Genomic DNA, 21,358 nt, shown 5'->3' on the forward strand with positions numbered 1-21,358 from the left:
CAGTGCTGCTCTCAGAGCAGCATCCAGCCCAGGCAGATGGGTACCCAGAAGCCTGACTCCTCCAGCAGTTGCACTCACATCCATTCCTGGGAAACTGGGGCATGGGCACACAGCAGAAGGGAGCAAATGGGGTGAGGGGGAGCTGGGACAAGGAACCAGGTAGCAGTGCCACAAATCCTCCCAGAGCATGTCAGCATTGCCCTCCCCACTGCAGGAAAAAGCACTCAGGGCACAGGATAAGTGAACAGATTTTCTTCCTACAGGAAAGACCTAAGAGAAAATTGTAACCAACGTAAGCAAATATAAACAGATAACAAAACTGATGCTGACATGGCCAAACAGCAGTGCAGAGCAGTAGCAACCACCAAAGCCTCTGCTCCCTGGCATGCACAGCCTTCCCAGCAGCAGCATTCCCACTGTCCTATGCCACAGCCCCCACAGCATCCTCTCATGGGTGAAGGTGCTGTACACACCTGCAAGGAGATGAGGAGCAAGCAACAGGATGGCTCCAAGCACCAGCACTTCTCAGTCTCACTCTAGAGTACTAAGAGCCATGCTTTGCATACGAAAGACATCTAGCAGAGGAGAGAGGATCTGTGTTGGGGAGAGGGTCAGTATCCAAATGAGGACAAGGCCAAAGAAGGAAGATAGACATCCAGTGCTTCTTGGGAGCAGGAAGATTTTCATGATCCACCATGGCCCCTCGGTAAGATCAAATCAGACAGGGAAGCAAGCAAGGGGCAAAGAGGCACATTCTTTCCCAAGGCTTCCTGAGTCTTCAATTGCAGCCAGATACAATCAGCTTGAGATTTGGAGGGTTCCACACGTCCTCTGCAATAAGCAGCACCAGCACAAACAACAGCTGTGACACATTTCTGCCACAGAAGAAAACAACTAAATGGTCCAATGGACAAAGGCTTGAGGTTGGGACGCAGCACCTGCCAAGGACCAATGCTCCCAGCAGCCTGATTTCAGCATCACTCCACAGCTGAATCAGACACACCATCCCCAGCCTGCTTGGACCAGCACCCTACAAACCTGTGCAGTCCTGCAGCCCCACTGCTGGCTCAGGCAGCAAGCCCAAGGTTAAATCTATGCTCAGCAGCTGTTTCCTGCCCTCTGCTCTTGGGGAATCCCCTCTGCACATGCCAGGTGGAAAGGAAAGCAAGGCTGAGCACCTGGATGAGAGATAAGCAAGCCATGGTACTGTGCCTGTTGCTCTTAGGGGAGCAAGGGGTGAATCATAACTTCATCAGCCTACAAGTAAAAGAACCAATTATCTGGCAATTGTATGCAGTGTTTTCAGTGAGAGGCTCGTAATCTAAGCAGCCCTTGTAGTCAGGGGGAACAAAATATATGCTGACATCAGTATACAGAGGTTCCCACTGGAAGCCACTTTCACTGCAGTGTTGTGAATCTTTTCAGAAGCAGCTTGAAAAGATTTACTCAGTGTATCAATCTTCCTGGGGAGCAGAGCTGATGATGGTTGTACATAATAATGCCTAAGCCAGTTCACATGCACTGTTAGTGGCTCTCTACAAGTCCTGGCCCTAATCAGTGCATTAAATACAAACATAGAACTAATAACTCTGAAAGGGCCTCTCCAGGGGCAGTGAAATCCCTCTGCCTTGGCCACTGTCAGCTCCTCAGGCTTCTTCTATAGTGCCACAATCTCCCCTTGACTCCAAGAGGGAGAATGGAAAACCATAACTCTTCTCTTTGTTCAGGTGACACATTTTTTATGAGCCAAATTCTTTACTTTAGGTTTTGATGGTGATTCTGTGACTTTATGTTTGTCCTGTAATCACAGGACTCCTCTGAAGCAGGAGCACACCCTGTAACTGCTGCTGCCTTAGCTTGTGCTGGAGGGGAAAAAGCTGCCCCACTGCAGCCCCCTGAAACAGCCCTGGCTGCCCACTGCTGGGGTACCATGGGTGGGTGGGTGCCCAGCTCTCCACCACACAGCTCCCCTCTGACAGCAGTCAGCCTGCACAGGCAGTCCCGCACTCTCCCACTCTACTGCCATGAGGAACCCAGGAGCTGCAAGCCAAAAAGCAGCTTAATGGAGCAGGTGACTCAGAGCTCTCTGGATCAGGACCTCCCATGCAGTCAGGATTTCTTGAGCAGTATTTCTTTTGCCATACCTGTCATCATGCATACCCCATGGGGGTGGCACATTGGCAGGGATGGAATAACCTTAAATACCACATCTTCTGCAGAAAGCATGTGATGCATACTTACCCGACATCCATGTTCTCCCATACTGCTGGGACTACTCTCTCCATGTGCAGGAAAATCCCTCTAGAAGCAGCATAATGCTGCTGCAGACTTTCCCATGTAACAGACTCTGTGTGTCTTTTTCTTTCTTTTTGATTCTTGTGTTTGTTTTTTTTTTAACAGGTAGATCACCTTAAAACTTCCCCTTTCATCATTTCACAAACAGAATCTGACCATTAATCCCACGTTTATCCCCTGTGCACATACACCTCTGGTTACTGCAGATGTGGGAGTCCCCCATTTAATCAATGAAATAAGCAAGAACCTAGTTTGTGCTGCCAGGGGAATGTGACATTGGAGAGAGAACACAGTATTCCCCCTTCCTTATCTTGGAGTGTGCTTTACTGCTGGCTTGAAGGCATGCCCTGCACTCGGGCCACTGAGGAGGTAATGCAGGACACTCCAGAGGAGGCAGCCCCTGAACACGCCTTGAGCTCGACTCAGGGTCACTGCCATCACTTGTCACAAGTTTGTAGGAATGAAGCGTCATCCTAGATCAAAGTCTTGTGAGTGGCTTCCTGCGAAGAAAGGAGGTAGAAAAGAAAGCATCTTACAAAGCAGATTATATCTGTCTTTACCTTCCCCACCTCTGTGTGGCTGTGGTGCAGCTCGTGATACACTAGCTATGCCCTGATTGTGTGGGCAGCATCTCTGAGCTGGGAGCCTCTGTGCCATCCTCCAGAGCAATCACACTGAGGGTAGGAGAGCCCAGAAGGGGTGTCCAGGCCAGACTAAGTCCAAACCCAGTGTTAAGAGCCCTCTATATGTTGTTTTCCACAGCAGCTGAATCACAGATGCTGTTCCATTAAGTTTGAGATTAGTCAGCCATTGTTAGTGTTTCACACAGTAAAATATTTTAAAAAAAACAGGCATCAGAAGAAAGCAAGCCCGCTGGCTGCTGGGTCTGCCATCCCCCACTGAAGCCTGGCAGTCTGCCTGCTGCCAGGCCTGACAGACAGGCAGAGATGGGAAAACCCCGCATGGCTCTTTTTATTGTGATAGCCCTATATGAAGCTGCAAACATATCTGTCACCTTCCAGCACATTGTTTACCAGCTCTCCTCCACATTCCCCAAACAATATTTTCTAGAGACTGTAATTCAATACCTCACACCCCAGAGCTGTAGCATCAGCCCAGAGAGCAGCATGATGAATGTATTGTGTTCCTCCAGGGCTTGGGCTTGGGAACTGGTTTGTGCTGTTCCAGCTGTTAATTATCCCTCTGCTTTTTGCTATTCTCATCCCACCTGTGCCTCTGTATTTATCATATGGGTCTACATGTACTAAAAACATCCTTACTCTTTAAAGTATAAGGAGTAATTTATTCCTTTTGTGCAACCCAAGGCAGCTCAGGGGACCAAATGGCAAGACTTGATCCGTAAGGCACTTGCTAGATTAGAGGCACTGAGGCTGAGACCTCAGAGTGCTTGTTTAGAAGAAATGCAAGAGAATGAACTAAGGATGTTAAGCATAGGCACAAATACAATTTCCACCACTCTCCCTTTCCCACCCCTTCCCCAGCCTGCATCCTCACACTAATCACTGCTGAGGACACCCTCCAGAGCCAGGCCAGCCCAGGTCAGGCTGCTCAGTGAGGAGAGCTCTTCCTGCCCTCCCAGGCATGGCAGCGCTGTCTCTGACAGCAGCCAGTGCACAGGACAAGCACCCCACTTTGCTGGGAAGCAGCACACCAGCCTCCATCTGTTCAGCCCCAGCAACCACTCAGCAACAAGCACTGCTCTCAGGTGCTGGTTACACTGGGCTCACCCAGGGAGCTGCAGCCATTCCCCAGAACACTCCTGCTCACTCCAACCAGGGCTGGCTGGCTGGCTGGCTTACTCACTCACTCTCCCAGACCTTTAGCTCGTGGGGAGTATAAAAGTTGAGACTGCACACATTCACTTTCATAGCATGCAATCCAAAGGACCACCAGTAATAAGAACAGGCAACTTACAGGTGACAACACCTGTCCTTCATGTGTTTCTGGAGAGTGTATCTCAGACCTTTGTCCACACTGTACTGCACCCTCTCTTTCTCACCACTCCAGTACTGCTGCAGGGATTTCTCATATCTGTGCTGAAGTCTTGTTCTCTGCTTATAATGACAGCTTGGATTTCTTAGGAAACCTGCAGCCTTATGTAACAGCCATGATGTACCCAGCTCAGGATCCATGGCAGGATTGCTGTCCTGCTTTCCTCTAGTGGCCTAGAGGCTTCCTCCCACTGAGGCACCACACATCTCACTCTGTAGAAAAGTGAGGGATAGTTGCTGACCACAAGGACACTTTGATTCTAAGAACCTCATATTGGTAATTAAGACAGGTAATTAAGACCCATGCTGCTACTTCTTGCACTGGGAATTGCTGATATTTAATGACATTTCTTAAATATTTTTAATAGAAATTTCAGGTCTTGTTTCTAATATGGCATTTATCTTCTATTAGCATGAAAACAAATAGAAAGGTCTGAAAATCATTGCCTATACTATAAATTACTTTATTGTTGGTTTTATTACCTTCTCCATTAAGCTGTCACAATCTGTGCCTCTTCCCATTTTTGTGATGGCCAGCCACTGAAATCCATCATGTTTTCCATGTGATTTATACAGGACCCTAGAGATAACTTTCTTCACCAGGAGGATAATTATCAGCTATATTATTAAGGCTGCTCAGTTGCCCTAGGGGATAATATGTCAAAAAGGTTAAAATATTGACAAGCAATAAAGTATGTATTATAGTTACACTGGTGCCAGGATAGATAACTGGGTGTGAGCAAGGAACTGAGCTATATCTCTGCATTTTCCCAGTAAAGACAGCAATGATGTGGTCACACTGGACACATCCCTATAAGACTGCAGCAGTCTAGGCCCATCACCTGGAAAGGACCCCAACAAAGGGCCTACCCCTTCTCATTCACATATATTGACCATTTAAGCCCAGACAACTGTGCCTTCAGCGAGTTTCTTTAGGATTCATAATTGAACAGTATGCATAGCTGAAGCAAAGGAGGTTTTTCCACAATCTTTCTGTATTTCTTCCCATGTATCCTAAAAAAGCTTTTCTTCATAAGAATGGCAGAAGGAGAGAGAAGAAAGAACTGACATCTTTGAAACGAAACATTGATTTCTTCTGAGACTGGAGCAGCCAGGTGCATGCCTTATTGGTATCATGGTATATAGGTATAATCTGAAGGACGTTGCTGAGATAAATTGCTCTTTGGTTCAGGCACTAACAAAACGAAGCGCTGAATAACTTGGCACTACATCTGAAGTGAGACCATAAAACTAACCTTGGTCATTCCTCCAGATCTACTATTGTTACATCAAGAAGGCTAGACTGGAGATGGAGGAGCGCATAAATAATTTTTCATGAAAAGCACGTACACCAGCCAGACAAAATCTCTCTCTGAGAAAATGTGGAAAAGTAGTAGACTTAACCTACTTCAAAATGTCATTTTTTGAAGAAAGAAAAAGCCAATCCATGTCTCTTTCTTGATGCTTAAAGGAAGTGTCTGTACTGCAGCAGCATGTTAAGCACCAAGTTCTAGACCTGGCTTTGAGCAGCTGAAAGAACTGGCTGCATCAAACTCTGCCACTTCCCTCCAGTATAATCATATTGGAAATAAATGGTCACATATGGATTAACATGACTGAACAAGAACTGTTAAGACATTTAATAAACTATGTTGGTTACCTTTTTTCTGCTAAAGTGCCAAGGACTACAGAAACTGTATTTAGCGCAGGTTCGTCTACATCTCACTGGATTTGTCCAGGGGAACGTAACTAGTGTAGAGGACTGTGGTCCTAGAGATGAGGGTCAGAGCTCTAGCCCAGCCAGCCTGAGACACCCTGCAGCATTTCTCTGGAATACAAGCTCGTGCTACCCTTTCACTGGCCCTTTGGTCCATGAGTCATGGATGCTGGAGAATTAGAGGTAATTCAACAAAATATCATTTCTGTTCACCACAAGCACAAAAGTGAGAGCCTTTGGCTTTCTTCTCTTATTCAGAACCAAGAAGCCTGGTGCTATAGATGCAGCCTACAGATGCTCATGTGCTCATGAGCAACAGTCTTTCAACCCAAGTGGTACAAGACATACCCCTGGGGCAATAAGCAGATTCAAGGGCCCTACAGTAACTACAAATCATGCCAAAAAAATTAGCTATAGTGAGCCCACAAGGCACTCCAGCTCCCCTCTGCAGGCTCCTTGGAGTCCCACAGGAGATTCTTAATACAGCTCTGGAGGAGAAGCTCTGTTCTCACAACTACATCTGTCTCCAGGCTTAATGTTTACCCTAGAGCTGGAAAACTTATTTCTGCAGCACTCTGCTCAGGGCTTCAAACAACAAAACCTCTGCAAGGGCCACCAGGGAGCTTGCCTTCCTGCCTGCTCCCCAAGTTTTTCCTCCTCCATCCAAGGAGTTGGCTGGCATTCAGCAAGGTATCAGAGCCAAGCCTGACTTGAGGACCTCATGTGTCACCCCCAATGCCAGCTCTAGCACAAACACACCAAAGTCCTCAGAGCATGCCATTTGTTCCCCATGCAAGGGGATTTCCACAGAGGCATCACTGCAGCCAGCTTCCTCACACAGGAAGGAAGGATGAACCCCCAGAAAGGCTCCTTTTCTCGAAAATTTGTTGTTAACTTCCCTGATGACCCCCACACCATGCACTACAGGAGGTGTTAAAACATGGACCTGGACAACCAAGAGTTTCCTCAGATGACAGCTTTGTGGAACTGATTTGGAGAATGTCTGGTTCAGCCTGGCCACAGCTGGTACTGCCCAACACCCTGTGACAGGATGAGCAAGACATGAGCAGCGTGAGCTGCAACAGAAGCTCATTTGGTCCACAGGCACCTCGGGAACAGAATGTGTTTTACAGTGTCATATCAGCACACAGGGAACAGATGACATAAACGGAGGTGAATTAAAACCCACATCTCATGAGAGCAGTGGCTGTGCTTGCAGCATCTGCTCAGCCTGCAGCTTCAAAGCAGTGCTACCATTTACAAAAGGTTCATCTTCACCTTTTGTTTGTAAATCCTGGAACTCACCTTCTTAAGGAAAAGTCTGGAACAGCAGAAGTCTTGTACCTCTTCCACACCTCCCCCAGTGTATTCTTCTCTGATGCATTACAGATCATCTCCAGGAGAGATACATCTGCATTACAAAGCATGAATACTCCTTTCAATAACAGACATGTCCACCACATGCCTGACAGCAGGAGACAGAGTATTTCATTTGCATCACCTGCTCCCACCAGCTCAGCCTGCTCAGGGCAGCGACCCTAAGAGGTGTTTCCTAGGTATGCCACAGGGAGCAAGAGCACTGGGTTATGTGGTAGGAGTTTTCCTGTACTTGGCTTTGGTCCATTATTTAAAATGTCCAGCCAAAACCACATCAGCCTGGGGAAGGCACAGGGAGATGGTCACTATATCTTCTCTCCCACCAGAAGCACTGAAGGCTGAACTCTCTCCTCATTTGCAAGAAACACTTCATATTTACTGACAGAGGATGAGACAACACAGACTCTTAGAGGAAAGCATGATTAAAAAACACACCATCCGTGGCACAATGTATACAAATGCTGACGTTGGCTCTCTGAATGCCATCATCTAGCATTATAATACTTTGCAGACCACCAGAAGACTATCTCCACAGGACTATTACCTCTGACACCTGATAAAACCTCTTCTGAAGTATTTTCTTCCCATTGTGCCTTGCAGATATTTCCATTTTTAATTTGTCAGAGACAAATAACAGCATCACTGAAAATTCTTCAATAACACTCTGTTTACTGCCAGATCTCCTTTCTCAGCTAGTACTGGTTACATTTACCCTTGTTTATTGGATGGGCAAGCTACAGCCCAGGCCCTTGGTTTAGGTTAGTATTAGAAACATGTTCCAATAAAAATCAACTTTATATTATTGAAAGTTCTGTAGCTCTGAAAAGATGGGAAACATGAAGTCATCTCACAGCACATGGGTCTCTGGCACTGGGCTACAACACAAGACTGGAGAGCACTGATGGTGTAAAGTCACTTCCCCACTCAGCTTCTGCCACAGAACCTGCAGCCAGAATGTACCTGATCGCATGCAGGTCACAAGTCTCTGTCTTTACTGGGTTGCAGCTGCTGAGAATATACAAATCACTCAGTGCATCTTCAGGGAACCCAATAGCACAGGGCTGGGAAATTCCTCCTACCAGCTGCTGTCCATTTTTGTTATAGTCAGCATAGATCCAGGAATCAATATTACTGCTTGTAGGAATTACAAGCATTAAGGATGTTAGATAGAAGGTGAACTTGTCCTTTCCTAGAGCTAAATGTCTCTTCATGGCACTTGAGCAGCCTAGCAGTAATCTGCCCTTGCTGGATGTACAATCACAGGGGCTCTGCCAGCACTATAAACAGATGTGGAGAGCAGAACCAGCACCTCAGGGGACAGTACAGCAGAAGAGCAGATGGCAGTGTGACCAAAGAAAGTCTGGGAAAAGGAGCTCCTTCTCCAGGGAGATGGTGCAGGGAGTTGACAAAGTCTCTTCTCTTCCTCATGGGATACCATCAGATTGAAATAAAAAACACAGAGCAAAGGTGTCCCATGCTCTTAAGGGAGGCAGAAATTTCATGATTCACCTATACTGGACACAGAAGCACTGCTGTCAGATCTCCAGTCTTCACAGCCCACAGACCCCTACCTCCACAGCAAGTCCACTTCTACTAAGATAAATATAATGAGGTGTTTTGTCCTGCCAAGCTCACCAGTAAGAAGAAACAAAATTACTTGTCCCTGTTTCCTTCAGTGAGCTGTGAACACACTTCTGATACAGCCCTTTGACAATGGCATCCTTGCTGCACTTGAGACTGGCAAGTCTATGTTAGTGACCTCACACTGTCCCCCTGAGTAAGTGCAGGGCAGGTTTCCAAATCTGCAGACTGTTAACCTTGGAGAGTTGCGTGGGCCAAGTAGAAAGTATAGGAGGGATTCTTCCTCCTAAAATTAAATAAACCTTATGTGAAAAATGCCATTTTGAGTGTCTTGAGCTATCAATTGCAGAAGAAAGTGATATTGATTTCTACAGAAACTTTGAGTAGCCTATTAAATGAAACGTATTTGACACCAGATGACTCCTGCAATTTAATTCCTGAGTGAAGTGTTGTCTCCAAGGCTTTGTCATGTTCTTTAACCTGAATGATGAAAGGCATTTTCCTTACAATCATTTGCTGATGGATCTCAGGGTCTTTGCAAATAAAGTCCTCCAAAGAAACCAGAACATGCTTTCACTGGCAAAGTGCAGCTGATATCCCAGCTACGCCAGAACATACCAGGCTTTAGGAGTAAAGCTAAAGGTGCAAAGAGCCTGAGAAGAACCACCAGGCTCTGCAGCTTCCACCTGAACAAAACAAAAGTGCTGAGAAAAGCCCCAGGATCCAAGAGCTCAGTGGCCACAGGTGTCACAGTCCTGCCTCAGCCAACTCATGCCAGGACAGCACAGCTCAGGGCTGAGGTATGCTCAGACCTCAAAACCTCCTCCCCCTCCTACTGCACATTTCTATCCCCAAGTGCCTCAAGGCAAAGCTAGAGCTGCAGAGACATTTGCTTTTCAGTCCAGCCCCCTCTGCATTAAACCTTGAAGACTTGTTAGGTAGCTATGATCATGAAGATGCCTGTCATGCTTCAGGGGCCACTCATTTCTTCTCAGCAAACCTTTTACACAGTTTGGTTTTTTTTCAAAAAAGCCAATTTAACTTTTTTTTTAAATTTGCAAGGAACAAGGAACAATTAAATAGCAAAATGTCAGATTCCATTTCTTTCATCAAAATGGCTTAGTCATGTCTGGATTGTCAGCACTAACAACCCTGGTCCTTTGGTGCTCACAGCCCCAAGAGCTCATGCTGCAGCACCAGACCGGCTGTGCTCTGGCACATGCCTTGCAAGGGCTGCTTGTGCTGCAGGCTGAGTGTCAGTGGTCCTTCTCACTCAGAAGGCCCTCCCAAGGGCCCTGCATGGGCAGAGACACACCTACCTATTCCCTTCACTCCCTCTGTTCTCAAAGAAACAGGAGCTAAGACTGCCTCAAGTTTTGAGAAGACTTTTCTATCTGTGTGTGGCACGAGAGGGAGGAAGAGCACTGTGTCTGCATACAGGAGGAGCCTTCTATGGTGCTCTGAACAACGTGTAGGTCAGGCAAAGCCACAGCTTGGTTGTAAAAGTGCTCATGGGAGTTCCACGAAGTTCTGGAGCTCAGCAAACACCTCAAGCAAGATTAAGGAGGGGGACAAAAGCACTGCCTGTGGTTCTGGGTTAGATGGCAAAGTCTCTCACTGGATGCTGAGCAGACCTGGGCAGGTAAAGTTGCTATCAACAAACCAACAGCACATCTAAAATGAAACCCACCCTCTGATCAAGAAGCTGCCTGAGGAGCTGCTCCCTCCCAGTCATTGTCAGCAAGCATCCTGGGGCACAGACAGCAGGCAGAGGCCACAGGGCACTCAGCTCCCCAGGACCATCATTGCAGCACTGTGGCCACAAGCACCTGTGTCCTGCCTGCTGTCCCATCCCTGGCCTGTTCAAGAGACAGTAGAGCCCAGACACCAAATGTCTTCTCCTGCAGCCATCCACCCATCCATCCATCCATCCATCCATCCATCCATCCATCCATCCATCCAGCTTCTATAAACCTACTTTGTACATTTCCCCTAATTTCAGTTCAGTCATGGCAGATCAGCCCACAAGATCTGAATGTAATTTTCTCATTGAGTTATACTAGGTCTTTCAGGGAAGGAGACAAAACGGTGCAAAATCCATAAAAATTAGAGTAAAATTTCTATTCTGCATTTTTACATTTTATTATTATTTAGAGTTAACCCTTTCTACTTCCAAATCATTAACAATTTTATATTCCATTATCAGATAGGAGCCTTAAGCTACACAAAACATGAGATCACTGTGTTTCATATATACATGAGCTAAAATATAACAGGGCACCCAGTGGTCATTGCTTCTCAGAACAAGGCCCAGAATAATCAATTTGCTCAAGGCACACTACAGTCTGCTTGTTCAAAGAGGACACAATGACACAGACGATACCTGGATTCCACTGCAATGCACCCAACTCAGCTCAGAATGTTTCACCCTCTGTGAACAGAGCTACTCCCTCTGTTCCCAGGGTCATCTCCATCAAATTTAAACACAACAGCTGGGAATCCGTGACCTAAGAACTTGGACTTTAAATACTGCAGCCCAAAAAAATCAGAAGAGCAAGCTTAAAACAGATAAGATCTCAGCTAAGATGCACAGAGCACCACTGCTTGTCAGCAGCAGTGGAGGCTAGCCGGAACTGCTTTCTTGCAAAGCACTACATATGTGTTGTCATTCCAGAGACAGAAACTGGGCTTGACGGATGCAAAGTTAAAATGACCCTTTCCATGTTAGCTGCCTGAGGGCTGGCAAGCAGTCACTGTTTTCACAACTGGCCTGTCTGCTGGGAACCTGCAGGACATCTCCTGCCCTCATGAGAGTCCAGCCAAAGCCAGAGCCACTGTCTCTTCCCACTGCACCAATCCAGCTAGGTGCTGTGCTCCTAAGACAACTCACACCACAGGAGTTATTCTAAGATCAGCCCAACGTTCAGGAGGGAGTACCTGAAAAGCTCACTAAAGTCTCAGAGAGAACAGCAAAGCAGAACAAAGGCTCACCTAGTTCTCTTCACTCCCGATGGCAATGCCTGGCAGCCCAGGATCCTGTCAGTTCAGCTCCCATTGGACCAGAATCTACACCACTCTGAAGAAGAATGAGGTTTTTCTGGTAGAACACAAGACGTGCTGTCGCAGAGAGGAGCAACCAGTCTAACCACCCTGTCAGGTCAAAGCAGCAACTCCTGCCAGAGACCAGCAATTTGCCACTGAAGCCAATTCCTGCCAAAGGCGTTGGGGTGCTGCTGGAGCCTGTTACACTCAACATCCAGCTGATGGGCTGCTGCACAGATCTCTCACAGCTGTGTACTGATCACTGATGGAGTATATCCTTAAAGACAGGTTTCCATCATTCAGTATGTTTGGTTTCTCTTCCTGCTGCCTTTCCAGATGCCAAGCCTTCTTTAAAAAGAAAGCACACAAATCAGCATTTAATTTATAAAACATTACTTTCTTTCTGAAATTTCAGCAAAGCTGAAACTTGACTCCATCAGCTTCATTTACTCTACAAGTAATTAATTTGCTTCATTCAAGTGGTACCTTGGGAAAGACAACAAGTCACAAACATATTCACCTGTTAATAAAAAACAGACAAAGTAAATAATTCAAGAGGTTTAAAAATAAATTCACACATTCATAGAAGCAGACTTCCAAGCTTCTTTTCATCTCCTCTTTGCAGCACCCTGCTGTATGTAATAGAACAGTGATACAAATACAAAGGGAGAGAGCACAGAACAAGTCCTGGGCTTGACTCACTTGGAAACCAAAGGAGTCTGTTTGCAGGGACAGAGCCCTGTGGAATACACACAAAGGCTCCTGGATTTGCAGTTGGGCCCAAAAGAACCAGACCCTTGATATTCTGGGAAAAAATGCAGGCTTTCAAAGCAGATCAAGCTCTCTTGACTGGATGGGGAGGGAACCTGCAGTGCTCCATGAAAGGGGATATACAGCTGTGTTGTCTAACAGGAACCACATCAGCTTTGCTGCTGCATTTATGATGCAGCATTCATTACTACTGTGGTTCCAACTGGTACTTTTGAGCCCTACATTTATTCTCAGCATCCTTACTAGAATGAAATAGTACTGCAGGTGCATCCATAAGGGGGCTGGCTGCCCCTGTTCTTCCCGAGGTTCTGTGTGTTTCTGAAGGATGCCAGGAGAGTGGCACGTGCCTGGCTCCGCTGCCATGGACCTCTGTCCTAGGTAGGGCCTGGGACTGTTCAGGGCTGGGTGCTGGCAGACCTCACCATAGTCCTTTACCCAGGAAGACACTGCTCAGGGGCTTGCCCCAGAAGACTGTCCCTTCAGCAGTTAAAAAGCATTTCAGAAATGATGGGATTGGAGATCATCCCTAGAAAGAAGGAGGAAGAGTCTTTCCCGGCTCCACTATGCCCAGGAAACCGAGGCACTAATGCTACACAGGACTGATGTTCCTTCCACCTACCAGTATGTGCCTGAGTTTTCTGTACAGAACTGGGAAGACATAATTCCTAATACCAGGTAATAATGACCCAGGACTTAGTATCTTCAAAATCTGTAGAATTTTATTTCCTAGAGTGTTTGAAAATTACTCTTCGCTAATGGCTAGCTAAATGTCTTTTAACATCTTTCTAGGGGTGTGTCAAGTAGCTCAGAGTAGTCACCATTCCTTGGGGGAGAGGAGTCCCCAGTTCAGCACTCACAGGCTGAGGCAGAGAGTTGTGCAGAGACAGAGTCCCAGCAAAGTAGACAGAACTGCCTTTAAAGTAGACAGAAATCAGGTGGGATTTTGCCTATAGTATTCCCAATGTTGATCTTTTTTTTTTATCTCCCTTGCCATCTACCAAGGTATCCTCTCCACTTACAGGTCAATCTGACTTATTTTTGAGAAATCGTTTTTTTTCCTCTTTGGTAGGAGCAGCAGCAAGAGTGGGAAGGTCTTTGGCACCTAAGCTAGAACTCCCTGCAATGCCCTCTTGAGGAAATCAAGAGGATTCTCATCACATGAACTTAAATATACCAACCTCATACAACAAAACAAGTGAAGACACCTTCCAGCAAAGAACAAGAAATGGCAATTTCTGGCAGATCCATCCAGAGCAGTGATAGCATATTATTCTTCAGAGCAGTTTCTATGCTCAAAAGAACATCCCGCTGTACCTGAGACAGTGTCAGATACCTCCATGGCACAAAGGAACCATATGGATGTTACTATACACTTCACAAAGATTTTGTGCTGAACCCCGAGTTGGGCAGCTCTGTGGCAGGATACTCTCACCCCTCATCAACCACATGAGCATGTGGCTTCCTGAAAAGACTGTGTTTTATCTCTCACTACATGAAGGGTTCCCGTTTTCTCTTAGTTCAGTGTACACATATCCGTATTGAACAGCACTTTGTTCACATGCTGCCTGCTTTCTCAAAGTCTTAAAACAAAATCCTTCCAGTGTGTGCTGACAAGAGACAGGGTCCCAGCAGACCTGCAGCACCAAACACTTGGACTTTGAGATGCAGGCCAGATGGAGCAGACAGCCAGTGTTCAGACTGACAAAAAAGGGATTCTGTTAGCATCTCCTGCGGGGACTGGACAACCAGCACTCTTTGGGCCAATGAAAACTCTCACAGTTGGCTGTGACGGAGAGGAAGAAACTCCATTATGAACGTAGTTCCCTGAAAGTGTTCCTCCTTGCAGGATACAAAGAAATCAGGTAGCTGTGGGTGCCCCTCTTGGGGTGTGCAGTAGGAGCAGGGTGGCTCAGGTTATGCTGCTTCGTGTCCCATGATGATGGCTGAACACTGGGGATCTCACAGGAGCTGGCTGAGCCAAAACTGAAGAGAAGTGGTAAAGATGTGCTCGGGATCTAGCACAGAGGCAAGATGGAGTGGATCTGGAAGCCTGGCACAGAGCCCTGTGGTTATCTGGTAGGGGTGAGGGAAGAGGAGCCCTGTGTCAGCACAGCCAGGAGTTATGTCGGAACTGCTCTCAGTCTGCCTCAGCAGCCACCATCCCTCTGCTTGGGAGCAGGAAGAAGGGCTCCTCTATGACAGAATTTCATTTGGTCTCTTTTGTAATCCCAGCAACAAGATGGAAGCAGATAATGTGCAATTTGTTTTAATTCAGCTTTATCTTGTCAGTCCTAGCTATAACACTGCAGCAAACATCATTCTGAAGAATAAAGATGTGATGGAGCAGGATGAGATTCTGCAAACCATATTGATTACATCACAAGTCATCACTATAAATATTTGAAGGAGAGAAAAACTCTTGATCTAAACATGTTCATTTAACAAAATGTGCTATTGAGAGTGAGTGAGAGATGGCTCTAACAGGACAGGGATGTTAGAAAGTAAAGCATTTAAGCTGCTTACCTTTCAACCTAAATACATTATAAACATCCATTAAATGGAACATTGTGGAACTTACACTGTGAGAAGAGGAATAAAAAAGGCTCACTGTGCAGGAGCCTAAGAAGCATGTGAATGAAGTATGTCACAAAGAAAGCACTGTGTTCCTAATCACTACAGAGAAACTAAAGTACTTTCTACAGCTCCTTTTGGGGCCAAGAACTGCCCCAAAAGAACTGTAAAAATGAGGAAGCCTAGAATTGCTGGGTGGAGAAGGGTGCTACAACCATTACAGACAGGAGAACACCAGTGTAGCACAGCAAACTCTGCTCAGTGTTCCAGGTTTGCTGTTGTGCCAACACTTCTCACTGTGCAGGAAGCAGAGAACAGGCATGTCTGGTAATCCCTGGCCTGGGGGCCATTGGAAAAACCCTGGACTCTTGCTCTTCTTCAGAATAAAGTCAAATTCTTGGAAAAGACAATGCATGCTGGCATCACAGCAGTCAGTAGCAGCTGAGGGTTCTCACCAGGTCTGCAGAAGTGATGTACACAGCCAGTGGCTGCCCTCACACAGCCAGCATCTGTGGCCACAAAGCCTGATTCATTCAGTCAGTTTGTATTGATCCTATTTTTATTATTTTTATGACAAATTAATTGTGAGGCAATTTTTTCCTCTGTTTAAACTTGGGAAGATACTGTTCAAGGACTTGTGACACTTCTGACAACTTTACTGGGTAATAGCCACAGATAGTGTAGGTGTGCAGAGACATTCAGACCTTTTATACTATGTGTGTTCCCATAAAAATTACTTAGTTTAAAGCATTATTCTAGCATTGTTGTGATTATACCACAGGACCAAGCAGCCTAAAAGGCAGATGTGAACTGAAGGCAGATCAGTAATTGTCCTCCATGCCCAGAAGGGAGAAGCCAGACTGGTATCTGCCTGCAAAAGCAGACAGCATGGAAGAGGAAAGAAGAGCTTTGCTCAAGTTCAATCAACAAATTATATGCAGATATCCCAACTCTCATGGGGAACAGCCATATCATATTTCCATGGCATCCTAAGCCAAATATGGCTCTTCTGTCACTGGAGGCACATTCTGCCCATGACAATGTCCCTGACACAAGCTGTGGAAGTGCCCAGGCAGACAGTACTGGGGCTGCCCTTCAGTATGGCATAGCCAGAGCTCATGGCCCTCTGAGGCCTCTGGTACCTCATCCCTGCCCCCAGATCTCCTAAAACAGTGTCCAAAAACATGGTGTGCTGCTGCTGTGAGCACCTACTCATGCAGACAGCAAGTTCTGTTCATGGCACAGCTTCACAAGATGATCACTGAGGGCTCTCCTATCGTTTAGAATGTTTTAAAAGACTCCAATGTGTGCAGCTTGGAGGGGTTTTGATCCGACTGTTTGTAAAGCAAAGGACAGTCCCACTTAAAAGCAAAACTGAAGGTATAATTTATGATATTACCATCCCTGCTATTCTAATTCCAAAGGAGAAACAGTGTTGTTGTTAGCCTGTACCACTACCATTAGTTAATTCTCACACACCAGTTCTAACTGGATATCAGATAATTTATAGATTTGATTGTTTTTTATTTTGTCAGCAGTTTCAGAACCCCATCTAGCCAGAAGTGAAAAAGTTAAAATGTTCTCCCAGGTATGGAAGGCTCAGGTAGGCACTGGTAAGGGAAGATAACGAGGAAGATCATTGATGATTGCAAAAACAAAGAACAGATGTTCCACATATTAAGGAGCTGTTAAATGTCATTCCAGTGACTTGTGGCAGTGGCACACTCAAATGACAAAGATTACCTGTTCAAGCAAGGTCACTTCTGCTTCAACATAATTGGTTATACCAGGATTGATAAAGAAGAAAAAATAAACCTGGCAATGAAGCATCATTACCTCATCACAACATTATCTCCTTGAGTTCAGGCTTCCCCAAAATCCCGGAAGAGTCCAGTTCATACACAGCACAAGATTTTGTTCCTTCCTTTTCTGTGATACAGATATTCCTCTTAGTTCCCATCATTTTAGAATCCTCTTTGCTTTTAATCTTAGGGTTTTTTTAATAGGAATTAATTTTGTGAATTATGTGACACTTCATTATGGCAGCCCCATGCTAGAAGATTTAATAATTCATATCTGCATTGGTCACTTTTAATTGAAACTATGCATTCCAGGGGTGCTCCATGACTTTGTATTCTTGTGAGCCAGGAACAGATTTGGCTTTCCCCAGTGATCTTCTGTTGCATTACCAATCCACAGGGACTATACCAGTCAAGATTCCAAAAATGCCCTGGAAAAAGAGTGAAGATCTCTTCACGATGATCTTGAGAAGATTACAAAGTAGACTGGATGTGAAGAGTGAAACCCAACAAACTGCTTCTAGAGCAAGACATAGCAGACCCATTACCACGAGACAGCAATAAGTGCCCAGATATGTTTGGAACACTGTGGATGCTAAATGCAAAAGCAAGCAGGAAACACAGCCTGTGTGAAACTAAGTCACACAGGCTTCTCATTCTGGCCTGAGAAAGCATAAGAAAGAATCCAAATAATCCTTGATAAAGGACAACGATCTGCAGGTGTTGTTTAGCCAAGGGGTGATATTCCACTTAACCAACGATGATGATGATGTGTTGCTTTAATAACCAATGAGTTTTACCTCTTGGACCTTCTCAAACATGTGTATAAAAGAAGACGAAGAATAATAAACTTTGCTCTCTTAGACAATGAAGCTAAGGGAGTCACCATTGTTAATACAGTGTGACAGAACACAGCCTGTACAATGCCAGAGCAGCAGGGCTGTAACCTGCCCTTAGAGCCCTTATAATTGTCCATCAAGGCACACCACAGAGCCAATGGTAATGGTAATGCTGGTGCCAGCTCATCACACCAGAAGAGCAAATGCAAGTTACAAAACAGACTGAACAGGCTGTATTTCTAGTTGAATTAATAAATTATTACTATTATAATTATTACTATATATATATATATATTACTGTTATAATTATTATTATTTCATTTACAAAACAATTTTTGCAATCTGTCAGCCTTTGCATACAGCATTAGTGTTGGTGTGGATCAAGTTACCCACACCTGAAACAGGAAGAAGCAGCTGTACGCAGCTGGTAAGTTAGGGAGGGACAGAGCAAGGATATCCTCTCCACCCATCTCCATATCATCTCCATCTGCAGCAGAGCCTCAGACACAGTGTAAGGCACTGTAGTCACAGCCAGCCTGGACATGCACCTCACAGCCTGACCCACCAGGGAAGAGGAACAAGAAGGAACAAGAAGGCCCAATGGCAGTGACTGGTCAGCACTCTGCAAATTGGCTCCATCCAGAGCTTGGAACTTCTGCTGCTGTAGGACACACACCAGCAGCATTCATGCATTTTCTGATCACAGATCCACCTGGGTAAGTGCACCTAGCTGTCCAGCCTGTGAGGTCAGAGCAACTGCAGGGTTAAAATAACAAAACCCAAGCTGACAGTGCTGTAGGCACAGTGCCCTTGCACATGCTGGGATCACCTGCCACCATGGCACTCAAATGGCACTGGCCAGTGCTTTACCACAGAAGAAGAAGCACTTTCATCTTGTATAAGCTGTTTAAATATCAGCTGTCAGGTGGACTTTGTTATGAAGCAGAGCAACAGGACTTGACTTAAAGGAGCAATTTGAAGGAGTCACGGTGGTCCTCAAGAAATAAGGATACCCATGTATGATCAAGGGCAAAAATGAGACCACTGGGTCTCATCTTTGATCTCAGAAACAGCACTCCTACAAAGACAAACCATCACATGGTACTTTACAGGTTTTTCTACACCATCTCTCCACAGTCTCTGAAACCTGGAAAGGCAAAGAGGATTTGCCGTAGGCTCATCCTACGGAGGGATAAGATAGAGAGCTCTGAGCTCAAGCTCAGTCCAGCACCCAGTCCTCTTTATAAAGACACTTCTGATGCCAAGTGGCGTATTCAGTGGAATTTGGCAACAGGCATACCAAAACACAGATTCAAGATGAAAGACAACAATCAGTAAGAGAAAACAGCTTGTCAGAAAGCAAGTACCAATCTGCATTCATCCTGTACTGTGAAAGCTCATCTGAACCAGCAAGTGCTAGGCTGTGCAGGTGCCAAACATGCTCACAATTCCTCACGGACACAGGTATGCAAAGGGCTTAGGTCTGTCACTATGATATATCCTCCACAGTCACACAGGGGTAACCCTGCAGTGTAACATGCTTGTTCTGGCCAACCCAGCCATGCTAAAGCCTGCTCAGCACAAGCATGTGCAGTGTGCTGTGCAATTAGCCTGTGCTGTGGAGCCTCATAAGAACTCTTACATGCCAGGCATGGCAGTGTGGTGAAGGTTCAGAGTGGAGCAGAGGCCCTTGAATAAATAAAAGCAGCAGGAAACAATGAGATGACAGGCTGGAATGAGCTTCACAGTCCCTGTCTTTGAGGTAAAACCTCATGCCTTTATAAGAGAAGCATCTCTTCCTGACAGGCAGCCTAATTTCTATACAGATTCTCAGCACAACAGATCCTAGTTTTACTCCTTGTGACTGTAGTGAGTTTTGTTTTACCCTTGAACTCTGTGATTTCTCTTGAAACAATTTTTCCTTTCCATAACCATCATGTACCTTGGGGCAAAGCTTCTAGCAAAAAAAAATGTTTATTATTGAAAACAGAGAAGTTCACAAAATTGACTTCAAGCAGTTCAGACAACAAAGGCAGATGACATTTTTGCTGCAAATTCCAAAGAGAGAAAGGTACTGCTTTTATGGTAACAGGAACACCTGAACAAGACATTTATAGCTCCTTTAATCATAATTACAAAAGTTGTCCTTCTCTTTCCCTGAAATGAATGTTAGTTGGCCCTCAAACTCTCCCTAGCTAAATTAGAATTGCTTTAGACTGGACTTCAAACCAGACTGATGAAAGCCTGTGTTTTCCTTTTGCTATTGCTCTAGTAAAAGCATAATGACCAGGGATGCTCTTCTTGGCATAGGAATTTGCTCTGCATAAAAGGTTATAAACCATCCCACACTGAGCTTATCTAAAGAGAAAGCTGCATAAGATGAGCCAGATGGCCCTACCCTGCAACCCTCACTTGGTCTTGAGGGAAATGTACTGTAACCTGAGGTCTTTCCCAGCTTTTACTTTGGTGACTTTGAAAGGGACACATTTTTGCCCTGAGTCATGAAGAATATACTCCTATCTATAATGGTAGAACTGTCTCTGTCCAACATGGGGGCGATTTCTGTCATCTTCTCCTAGAAGACAGTTCGTCAGAGTCCCTCCACTGCCAGAACCTTGCCATGTAACCCCAACACAGGACAATGCAGTCTGTTCCACCTATTCCTCTGCTCCTCCTAGCCCCTGCACAGGTCACGGAGAAGAGCATAGAACCCATAAGATAAACAAAGGGGCTAAGAATCCAGATCACATTGGATTAGTGCCTTTAACTGATACACACACCTTTGGCACTAGCTCCCTTGTCATCTAACTCCAGCAGGTATTTATTAATGAAACCCTCCTGACTGTTGATTCATTTGATTGTTAAAGCTTGTGTAACTCATGCTGTTATTATTCATTCTTATTAATGTTCACAACTCAGCCTCTCTCTTTCCAATATGCTCCACAGAGGAAATCGAAGGCTGAAGCCAATTGTTGCAGTAAATGAGTGATGGAGATGCTAGAGGACGGCAGTCCCATTGCTCTGGGACTGAGGTAAGTTTGGGGAAGTACATTAATCTTCAAACACAGGGACTACAAAATGAGTGGCTGTTTCAAGTGGGTTCTCTGGTGTGTGCTCACTGCTTGCTCAGTTAAGTCACCAGGGAGCATCACCCAAACAAAATTGTCTGTGCACAGGACCAGGCCAGAGTCTGACCTGTGTGCAAAAACAAGTCTAGACAGGTTCAACACAACAACCCAGACAGACGCTACAGGCCACATGCAAAACATGGCAGAAAACACATCTCTATGTGATGGCAAGTACTGAGGAAAAGCAGAGCTGGATAACCTCTGGAAATTCTCTCCACTCCTTTGC

At 45.5% G+C, this 21,358-nt stretch overlaps 1 long non-coding RNA gene across 1 annotated transcript in view; it reads right to left on the bottom strand.

Annotated features, from left to right (window-relative positions):
* Positions 1-2,492: 2,492 nt before the first annotated feature.
* LOC111936213 (uncharacterized) overlaps positions 2,493-21,358 on the bottom strand; it is a 38,260-nt gene continuing 19,394 nt past the window's right edge. Inside the window, exons 6-11 of the long non-coding RNA XR_015277286.1 lie at positions 11,974-12,372; positions 7,330-7,435; positions 5,968-6,193; positions 4,791-4,952; positions 4,231-4,520; positions 2,493-2,795 (exon numbers count right to left, since the gene is read on the bottom strand). This is a non-coding gene — a long non-coding RNA (uncharacterized LOC111936213). The remainder of the gene's footprint in view (positions 2,796-4,230; positions 4,521-4,790; positions 4,953-5,967; positions 6,194-7,329; positions 7,436-11,973; positions 12,373-21,358) is intronic.

The sequence above is a fragment of the Cyanistes caeruleus genome, chromosome 17, assembly GCF_971803275.1.
Source record: "Cyanistes caeruleus chromosome 17, bCyaCae1.hap1.1, whole genome shotgun sequence".
In the NCBI taxonomy this organism is placed as follows: domain Eukaryota; kingdom Metazoa; phylum Chordata; class Aves; order Passeriformes; family Paridae; genus Cyanistes; species Cyanistes caeruleus.